General features: G+C 33.2%; 1 protein-coding gene across 1 annotated transcript in view; it reads right to left on the reverse strand.

Moving 5' to 3' along the window:
- Positions 1 to 5,143, reverse strand: part of LOC106623366 (terminal nucleotidyltransferase 5C) — a 252,625-nt gene extending 247,482 nt beyond the window's left edge. Inside the window, exon 1 of the mRNA XM_070109300.1 lies at positions 4,318 to 5,143. The gene's annotated coding sequence lies outside the window, so the exon portion shown is untranslated. The remainder of the gene's footprint in view (positions 1 to 4,317) is intronic.
- Between the last annotated feature and the right edge of the window lie 6,657 nt (positions 5,144 to 11,800).

Genomic DNA, 11,800 nt, shown 5'->3' on the forward strand with positions numbered 1-11,800 from the left:
GTTAAACGATTGTACCAAACCCACGAACAAGCCCATTTTCTGCAAAAATAGCTTTATTAACTTCAACTATACTTCAACTCGAGAGGCTAATATTTCAATGTAATATGTTGAGGATGGACGTGGATTCAACTGATCAGTTTTTCTAAAGCATGAAAATCAATGGTTTCTTCGGGAATAGAAGGACCCTATAAAATATATACATACATATGTATATACATAAATCCTCAGCGTAACGAGTTGGTCTATCTGTATACAATATGCGCGAAGTTTTGATATATCGATCTGAAATTTTGCATACGTTCTTTTCTCCCTAAGAAATTGTCGGAACCGTCGATAACAACATAGCCTATAGCTTCCAAATAAAAATGAACGATCAAAATCAAGTCCTTGTATGGAAAACTTTATAATTTGATAAAATAAAGGATGTTGTTTTTTTAGACTTGTGATTTTCCAGATGAAATGAAACGCATATAATCTAATGTTATGGCCAAGGATTTAGCTTCATTATAAAGATAAGTGTTGGCCATTTTGTTTTAAAAATTATTTCGGACAAGTGACCGTTGTAGCTGCCTCGAATAAATTCCAGTCGAGAGGCTCAATTTTCGATCACTTTAATGCGCTCACCAAAAGTTACCTTCAATAAATTGATTGTTTCGTTGACTGTAATTAATGTAGCCCCGTCTTGTTAGAGTAAAAGGTCGTTCACATCAACATAGGGCATAAGGAATCAGCCCATAGAGCACACCAAACAGTGACTTTTCGAGCATGTAACGGCGTCTCAACATTGGCTTGTGGATTATGATCACTCCGATTGTGACAATTGGGTTTATTAACGTAACCATTCAACGAGAACTGAGCTTCATCGCTAAACAAAATTTTCTTGTGAAAATCGGGATAGGTGGCCTTCTTGTTTTGGGCCCATTCACCGACCGTGCGACGTGAATTTTGTAAGCCCGCACACCAAGATCTTTCCGCAAAATCTTTCATAAAGTGGATGGGCACAGCTACAAATGTTGTTACGATGCCGGATGGACTCATTCGAGTCTTCTTTGATATTCTGCTTCACAGCAGCAAATACGCTACAATCTTCGAACACATTTTCAAATCGGACCAATATAGCAAGTCCTTGTACGGAAAACTTTATTATTTATGAAGGATATTCTAGCTTCGGCGCAACCGACGTTAAAGTTTTTTTTTTTTTTTTGTTTTTCCATAATTATTTCCTGGAAAAGATTCGTAACACTTGTTATGCTATGTTATTCTTATTTACAATCGTGTAGTGCTGTCTAAATATATGTTGACCCATTGGAACTGGAAAAATTACCCTCGGAACAGGGAAGTCTAAATGAAACTTCCGTCTTTAAAATGGAAGTAACAAATATTGCAATGATGGGATCTCTGAAGGTCAACGCACATTGGAACGTAACATGAACGAAATGAATGCTTGCCTAAAGCTTGGTCGATCTCTACAGAAAGGTTAAGCTATATTATAATTCTTATTTCACTCTAATTACATTCGAAAACTCAAACAAAAAAACATTAGCGAAGAACAATTTTTCAAATTCATGTATGTATGTATGTATGAATATAAAGTCATCAGGGCGTACTATGTACCACAGAAAACAAAAACACGAAGCTCACCTCTTCAGATATCTCTCTACGAATAATTGTATATAATGTCCGGGAACAGCTTACCGATTACAGATAAAAAACTTATTTGCAAAAAAATTATCATATCAAAGATTGCGATAAGAGATTGTGAGAAAAGTGACAGCAATAGTAAACTGTAAAAAATTCCTCTTTACTGTTAAAAAAAAGCCATTAATGACGTCACGAAACAAAAGATTTTCTAATTTGCAATTTGTCAAATCTTTGAAATGCTCCTAACAAGTTTCAACTCGATAGGTGTTGCTTTGAAATGAGTAGTCAACTAGAAGTGAGCGAATATTTTTTTTTCGATTTTAGTAGATGGATAATGAATGACATTGGATGGATAATAAAACACATGAACTATTTCAATTGCTAGAAAAACAAATATTTCCGGGAATACCGTGTAACGTGTTGTTAAAACGTTCAGCAAAGCCCTGACTTTCAAAATGAAGCAAGGAATTGGTAGAATGAATGGTTTTAAGAACCCTGACGTAGCTAAGAAGGTACGCTTTTTACGAAAAATCCCAACATATTGGGGAAAAAATAACGGAAAAACTACACTGTTCTGAAATGTTTGTCAGAAAAGTTAAAAAAGAAGAAGGGCTTAAGTTTTCAAAAGTTCAGAAAGTTCCAGACAGGGATTTCAAAAAGAGCAGCACGGCAAAAGGTCGAGCAAAACAGCTTTCAGGTGTGGACTTTTATGTTGCAGATCATAGGAAGAATGTCCAAGAGGAGTTTAAAACACAAAAAAAAGACAAAGTTTCCAAAGAAATTTTTGGTTTGGCAAGCAATTTGTAGCTGCGGTAAAAGAAGCAGCTCTTTTGTTACAACTGATACTATCAACACTGATTTATACATTCAGGGGTGCTTTAGCCATTCATAAGACGACATGAGGTGTCCATATTTTTTTGGCTCAACTTAACTTCATGCCATTAGCAAAACAGCAGTTAAGTGTGATAAGAACATTATAGCTTTTGTGCCAAGATATGCAAATCCACCTTACTACCCGAAGCTCATACCCATCGAAAGATATTGGACACTGTTAAAAAGGGTTATGAAGAGCACAAAACAAGTTGTTGACACCACTAGCAATTTTTTCAAAAACAAAAAAAAAATGGTTTTCAACAAGCAACCAAATTACGGAAGATGCTATTTAGAGGCTAATGGGAGGTATATAGGAAAAAATTAAATTATTTATAAAAAATAATTAATCTGCAAAATGTGTTTAAAAAATGTAAACAAATTTCTGTTAAAAAGCAGTTTTATTTTTATTTTCAACACATGAACTAGTTCAAAAGCTATTTATTTAAATTGTTTCGTGCACTAATTTCATTGTGCGCAAGCCAAACTAAACTCCGAAGAAAAAACAGTGGTACGAAACTTATACCCTGAACAAGCTATATTAAGTTTGAAACGAAGTGTGTATCATCCAATTGGAAACGTCTGATAACTTATGAATTATATACATACATACATACATATGTACATATATAAATGATCAACTTGACGACAACGTCTCTGTATATACGTGAGCTATTCCCTTAGTTTTTGAGATATCGGATATCGAAATTTTGCAGACGTCTTTTTCTCCGCAAGTAGCGGTGGAACTGCCAATAACGGATCACTATACCATAGCTGTAGCTGTCATACAAGCTCAACGATCAAAATTAAGTTTTTGTATCGAAATTTTTTTATTTTTAATATTATATCTTTAATAAGATATCTTCATGAAATTTGGCATAGGGTATTATCCAACGCTACAATATTCGAACTAATTGTTAAGAGCAAATCACTGAAGTATATAGCTGTCATACAAACTAACCTATCAAAATCAATTTTTGTATGGAAAAGTTTTTTATTTGAGGAGATATCTTCACGATGTTTGGTATAGATTATTGTCTGAAGGGACGCTACAATTTCCGAAAAAATTTTCTGGATCGGAATACAATAGCATATTTGTATGTACATAGCTGTAATGCAAGCTAATCTATAAATATCAATTTTTGTGTATGGAAAACTATTTGGTTTGACGAGATATCTTCACAAAATTTTGCATCAATTATTAACCAAGGCTGCGCAACAACATTTGAAGAACTTTTTTAGATCGAAGCATTATTTCATATAGCTGTCATATAAACTGAACGATCAAACTCAAGTTCTTGTATGAAAACATCTGGATTTGTGAAGGCTATAATATATAGCTTCGGTGTGTCCAAGTTAACGGTTTCTCCTGTTTCTAATATACCAGGTCACAACCTATTTTTCTTATTTAAAAAAAAAAATTGTACATAGCACACAGTTACTCCAAACTATACCGACCTAATGTAATGTAATGTAATAAATAATAAGTACAAATTTCGGAATTTTCCAGACAATCCTAAAATACAAACGTGAATTCTAGTAAATTCTTAAGCAAGATGCCAGTTTGCTAGCTAAATCAACAAGAAACTGCACAAAAAAGTCGAAATTCGTCAACTAATTGATAAATTTGGAAAAAAAACGAAACACAAATGTGTTGATAAGCAACGGTAGGGCAAAAACGTGTGCAAAGAGGAGGACGATAAGACGGGGGCAAATAAATAAATTATTCCTGGCAATATTGCGGTGACTTTTTGCATAAATTAAATTTAAAAAAGATAATAATAATTATTATAACGAATTGCATACTTTTTCCTTGAAGGTTAATTCGCTGCTGCAACAACACGCGCTCAAGCACAGTGTGTTCTTCGTCAGCGACACGAATTACTGTTGTTATGTTTTGCGCGCCCGAACTGAACTTCGAGCGTTTGTTGGTAGTTTTTCACGTTTTTTTTTTTCTACGTATGCTTATAAGCTTGTTTGTTGTTGTTGTTGTTGTAGCACGCGCGCACGTTTTTTGTTATTGTTTTTTTTTCTTCGCTTTTCTATTAAAACTACAATACAACGTGGTCGCAAATATTATTTATACACACTGAACGGTTTTGATGTGGACAATTTTACTTTTCGAATTTTCTAATTCACTCAAGAAACACGCAGACACACTTTAAGAATATTTCACATACACATGTACATATGTATATAAGTATGCACGTAGCATATAAACAAAGTATACACCATTCACTTCACGCAGTGAGTTTGAGCGCTGCCCTTTCGCATTTACACTTTTCACCAGCGCTTAAATTTGCACCACTTTGCAATTTTCATTGACTTTTCGAGAATTGAGGTTTTATGCAAAATGCATGTAGCGAAAAAGCACGAAAGAAAACGCTTAACTGGCACAGTGAAAATGCGGCTGCACTCACACGAAAAGACAAGAATTACACAAAAATATTTCGTTTTTTTGATTAGCTAATTTGGAATATACAATCTTTTTTTTTTGACTCGTTACGTATCAGACGACGTATGCGGGTTGATATTCACTCACGTCGAACATGTGACGAACAACTGATGTGCGAACGAAGACGTTTTCTATACGAAAGCAGTCCGTTTGCCGAAATGTGTCCGCACAAACAAACTGTGTTCGCTGCCGCCGCTCGCCGAACGTTGAAAACCCCTGACACGCTCCACAAGCTGAGCAAAAGTAGTAAGTCAGCTGGCAAACAAATTGTATTAGCGTGAAGAATGGGTAAGAATGACATACTCAGCACACATACGTACATATGTATGTGAGCAGGCGCGACGAATGTAAATAGTGTTGGTGAAAAAATAGCAGTATATACAATACAGTTGGCTTTTATAACGTTAAAGCACTGCTCTCTTCTCAAAAAACACTTATGTGGGACTTACAACAAAGTTAAGTTAAAGTTCAATTCAATAGAATATATTATATAGATACCTCAATGAAGTGGTATAACTGGTTGCTATATTTATTTATTATTAGATTAATGTCACTTTTTTAGGTTTATACCAGTTAATTTGATTTATACCAGTTTTATGTTGGTTCGACTACTCTAACAGGCTAATTGAAATTTTAGATTTATGCCACTTTATTAAATTTATACCAGTGTATTTTGGTATAATAATTTATTTGATTTTTACCAGTTTATTTGATCAAAGTACTATGAATTGTGTACCATATACCAGTTTATTGTATCTATGCCAATTTATTTATTTATACCAGTTTATTTGATTTAAAAAACTTTTTAACTTATGCCAGTATATTTGGCTTATACTACTTAATTTGATTTTATGTCAGTTTTTTTGCTTTATACCCCTTTATTTAATTTATGCCGATTTATTTACCAAATATTTCTTAGTATATTTGAAGTGCTGCCGATAGCTTGAAGCTCAAAGATGAAGCGTAAAACTTCCAAACCTGGACATTAAAGCTTTTGTAAAAGCGTATAAAGATCAGGAAAAGCCGCTTGAATATAAGATAATATTCAGCGAGCGTATAATATTAAACTTGTTTTTTAGGGAAATGAAGATAGTCAATACTCCAGTCTCCAGATAAATACAACAATGTTAAAATCACCAGAACGTAAATACAATCCTAAATAAACCAATTAAGTTACCTTGAGCATCGAGTTTTAATTTAAACGGAATGGCTTTGGACTGTTTTAGACACAAATTCTACTTTGATTAGAACTATACTTAAAAACGGTTCATGGCTGGGTAAGGGAACATTATTTACATATACTCGAGAATATTACTATTACAAGTAAGCCTTTATAAAATCATATCGAGATTTGCTAAAGATAATTTGGCGCGGAAATGAAGGCATATTAAGTGGTGCAGGCGACGCAATATCATATTGTTTGGGAATAATGTTGGTCGAAATTACAAGAAAATACCCCAAAATATGGAATGACCCCTCTTAAATAATAAACCTTCAGTTAAGTGGGGTGAATTCGATTTTCTTTCGTGTTCTTGTATCAAAAAAGCCAAGAGTAAAATTGTCCAAATTCTTGAAGCGAGGATGTTGGGGAAAAATTAATGCTTTATGGTAGGGTCCCATTTGGACAATGAAGTTAAATGAAAATTTAACTATTTAAACTATCTGATGACAAAGCTTTCTCATTTGTCTGATCATAATTAGATTACAAAACTTTAGAAGGCAGTGGTTTGTTTTTTTAGCATTGTTTGCAATGATGTATTTTTTAATTTTTAGAGTCTTGGAGTCGTCCATTAAGGTCTTAAGAATTTTAAAAGCTTATAATATTTTCGTATTGCTCCCACACATATTAATAATGCTATTATTTTTACTGCCACTGTACATATACATACATAAATAAATACCAATATGGAATTAATCTTATACATATGTAACTGTATGTGTCTGGCGTGTAGAGCAAAAGTGGGCGCAAGAACATATAGAAAAGCCACGACAACAACAAAACGGTCACGTTAAGATTTAGTAATCATACTTGTAGAAAGAAAATCAGCAGCAGAGCTACATATAAATCGCGAATACATACATACATACATATGTACATGGCAGCAAAGAAACCAAATAAGCAAATCAGCTGTCGAGGAAAGCAACAAATACACATGTAATTATATAGGTGCCACTGCTGATGTGTGCCCTAAAAAGAGTCGGGTAAAGAGAGTGAGCGAAGAGAAAGCGCGCGCACAGGAAAGCGCATATGTGATGTAGTGACACAGATAAGATGAAATTAATGAAGTAGAGGCCAAGATACGGCTAGGGAAAGGTAAATTTTAGAAGAGCATATAGGAAACAGACTTTTGAAAGAGATAAAAGCACGACTTTCTCACGTTAATAGAGAGCGTGAAAAGATGAAACGCAAGCGTGGTACGTAAAGGCGATCGCGTGAGGGGGAGATAGGTAGAAAAGGTAAAATTGGGGTAAAACACGTTTCGTAAGCGGTCGTTAATAACAATTAATTATTATAAACGGTTATAGTACTTGGCGAATCAGAAGTTTCGATCAGTACATAACGGGTCATACATACATATTTGTGACTGTCAAATAAATATTTGTGATGTCCGATGTAATGTCTGGAATGAAGTGTCGTCATTGATAAACAGTTTGAATGGAGGTGGCCGAAAGAAGGAAGGAAGGTTAGGGCATAATATTTCTCAGGAAAAAAATTAAAAAGGTGTTGAGTGACTCTATGTGAATGCCAAGCATCTGCTAATAAGACCTATGAGTAACCTATAATAAGAAAAGGCTTTTTTCTCTGGTTTCGCCCAGCTGAAGTAGATTTTTGGAGTGATGATTTGTGCGTCATTAAGAGGCTTTTTACAACCATAACGGTTTTCTGAATGTACTGAGTCTTACTCATCTGCGTTTAAATTTGTAGTTCCATACCGGTGTTTAAATGAAGGGCCACGCTTCCGATACGTGTTGTACCCCGAATTCCTTTTGTCTTAGAAATTGTTAGTAACATTTCTTTTTCTTTTCTAGTATCGCTGTTTTATAACTATATGTTTCAAAAGGATAAAGTCAGGGAGACATTAAATTGGTCTAAAGTAGAGATCACAAAATCTGTTGGAGGTTTAATAGTAGTCTAATTATTGCTAAGTTCAACACACTTTTACGAGCAATTTATGTTTAGATCACAGTTGGTGAGCATATCTCGTTGTAAATAATCTGCCGAGGTTAACTGGTTCTAAAAATGGAGCAATTGCAGAGAGAGATAGATAAAGAGAGAGAGAGAGAGGTAGAGAATGAGACAGAGTGATTGGAATAAGAATTTAATTTTGGCATTTGTAGAATAAAACCATGAGGCTGAATTTTACAAATTTTTTATCGAATTGATATATTTTTTATAACTTAACCGGTATTTTATCAAGCAAAAAAAAATTATACCCATAATAATTAATAAGAAAAACAAAAATTATTTGTTCTAATACCAATTAACAGGACCGTAGGAAGAAAAAGGGGGATGCTCGTAGAGAATTGTTGGAGAAAAAATCTGCAAAAAATTATTGCAGAGCACCGGGTTCCCAATACTCGCGTTCACCAATAACAATACTACGCAGAGTGCCAAAAGCAAAGGGCATAATGAGCATTACTGCATTAGTAGAAAGAGAGTGGAAAAGAGAAGCGAGTAGTCACGCAACGTACCGGAAAATACCGTAGTGAATTACTTCGTAAAAAAATAACACCTTGAAAATTTGTCATGCGGTTCAAGTGCGCTGATCAACAATAAAAAAAAGAAACACGTTCGGAGTGGGTGTAAGTTTGGCGCTATTATTTATAAGTAGTACTGTATACAGTTGTTGGGTATTAAACTTGACAACATGAATACATTTACATACACATATGTACATAAACAGAGTAGGTGTATAAATGATTTGGAAATTGGCACTGAATTTTTTGCATTGTCATAAATGTTTTGAGATGTCAAGTACCGGAATTCCGAATAAACGGGATTTCCGATTGAATTTTTTTTTTTTAATTTTATACTTACCAGTAAAAAATTTTAACATTATTTTAAAATTTCTCAAAAATTTGCTTTTTTACATTCCCGAAATTTCGGGATTCGTTCATATAATTTGTAATTTCGCGATTTTTGCACAGTTAAAAATATTTTGAGATGTCCAGTACCGTGATTATGAATCCCGAGTAAACGGGACTTCCGATCCCGAATTACGGCATTGGTTTTTTTTTTTTTATTTGCTATTTGAAATTCCCGAAACTTCTGGATTCGTTTACTATCTACCATGTGTTTTGTACATATATATATACATATGTATGTATGTATGTATGTATATATTTATGTACTTATGTATGTCTTTACACCCTGTTTCAAAATTATATGTAGTTTATATTTGCGGCAATATGTTAAAAGAGCTTAACTCAATTTACAGTAAAGTAGATATATTGATTACTAGTAAATAATTTAGGCTAAACTGGGAGATATACATACATATGTTATATAATACAAGTACGTGTTGTCCGACTTTGTTTATTTTCACTGTTAATGTTAAGTACGAGTATATGTTACAGAACAGTTCTGCAAAATTAGGAGCTCTTAGCTTTTTAATTGTAGGCATTATTCCAGATTAAAAAAGAAAGAAAGATATGTGATATAATTGTCCGATTTTCTCCATTTTCACTTTCAATGTTAAGTATAACTTAGAGAAAAGTTCTGCAAGATTAGCAGTAAAGTGGAAAGTAAAATAACTGCATAATCGGTTGTATGAGAGATATGTGGTATAGTTGTCCGATCTGGCCGATTCCGACAAATGATCAATAGAATCTCAAAATGTACCTATATATTATATTTCATTCGGATATCTCAAAAACTGACGAAAAAAATTTTATAATCCCAAAACAAAACTTCACTTAACAAATCGCTGGCTCGAATTAGCTTAGACTTACATATATTTTCTTAGGCAAAAATGTTCAGAATGATCCATAAAACATTTGCTGCAAAAGCGATTTTTTAGGAAAAAAATTGATTTTTTTGTTTTGGAAATTCACAAGTGGATATAATCGCTTAAGTCGACTTAAGTCACTTTTACATATCATCACTGCTATATTATAGCTACATGCTCAATTCATATACATACATACATATGTATATTTTAGATTGTATGCGTAATTGTCGTTATTTGAAAAATGTGCTATTTTTTGGCGGAATTCTAATGTGCTTACATACATACATATTTACAAGCATATTTATAGACATTTCATACTTGTACATACATATGCATGTACATATGTTCATATGTATGCAGCACATGTGCTTTAGCTTTTAGTAGCTGTGATATCTCAGAGGTGTGCTTCCGGTGGCGATTTTATTGTTTTGTTGTTCTATCAAAACAAAAAAAAAAAAAAAAAAAACAAGAAATAGCAATTCTTAGGGAAACACTTTCTCGTTTTCTTATGATTACGAGCTTCCTGTTCAAAATTTACTAATGAATTCTAACTGATGAAAACGCTTAGAGTAATAAATTTGCATTAAAACATAATGAGAAAAAAGCTAAGTATCGCCATATGTACGTATGTAAGTATATTAGGTTCTTAGATGAACTCTACAATTAGATAACGTAGAAATATACATACAAGTACATATATATGTACTATATACGGATCAACTAGACGCCTAGAATTGGCAGCCGCTGGTTCCGCTTTTTAAAAACTATTAATGGGTCAACACTGCTTGGATATTCATTAACAAAACGCTTGAGCCAACTTTTTTTCCGGATCATATTTCTGATAGCTTTTAAATGTTCAGAATCCTTATAGCTTCAAACTTAACTGGCACGTGAGACATCGGAACATAAATATTATGCTTGTTAAAATTTTTCCGACAAAATAGAAATCTCTCTGGATGCAGGGAGAGTAGAAAAAGACCTGCAATAGAACTATCTTCGAAACCTTGCCCTAAAGTAAAGCGAAAGCGGTCCCGTGGCAAGTGAAAAAACTATGATAGAAGGGGGGAGTGTTTTAGTGGATAAATCACTCACATACGATGACGATCCCTGTATGGTGCGAAGACGTACATATTAAACCCTCCTTACGGTCTAAAAAAAATATACGAATATTCCAACTTCTTGTTTCATTTATCTTTTCGCTTTTTTTCGTAATATTACAAAAAGTTTCACATAACCCTAGTAAACCGACACTTCACTCACCTCCAAAAACTAACTCTATAAACAAAAATTATTAAGAATAGTAATAACAATAAAAACTTTGAACAAAAACATAATGTTACTTTCGTTTGCTAACTTAAAAAACTTGCAAAAACATTTTATAAAAAATTGCTCTTGTTTACAATCAACAAAAAATAGGTACATATGTTTGTATATACACACTTCCAGCTTAAACAACAACAACAGATGCGAAAAATGGGGGAAGAACAACGACCTTAGAGGAGTATATTTACAACAACATATAGACATGCATATGTATCTATTTATATAGTATATGCATATATGTATTATCTCTAAATATTTGCTTGTAGGATATATTTCTTACGCATGTACATATGTATTGTATGTATGTATGTATGTTTGCTCATACAAATTCACGCAATAGACCAGTGCCTGTATGCTTTTCATATATTTTTTTAAAGATATTAATATTGTTTTTGTACGGAAATTCAGAAACTGCGTCAAAATAAGTTCCTATTTAACAACAAAAACTAAACATATGTAAATATGTTGATACAAATGTTCTTATGTATGTATATATCAACGGGTTATTTTGTAAAATGATTATTCATATGGCCAGTCATAATATAATAGAGGAAAACGG

This window comes from Bactrocera oleae, chromosome 4 (assembly GCF_042242935.1).
Source record: "Bactrocera oleae isolate idBacOlea1 chromosome 4, idBacOlea1, whole genome shotgun sequence".
Classification (NCBI taxonomy): domain Eukaryota; kingdom Metazoa; phylum Arthropoda; class Insecta; order Diptera; family Tephritidae; genus Bactrocera; species Bactrocera oleae.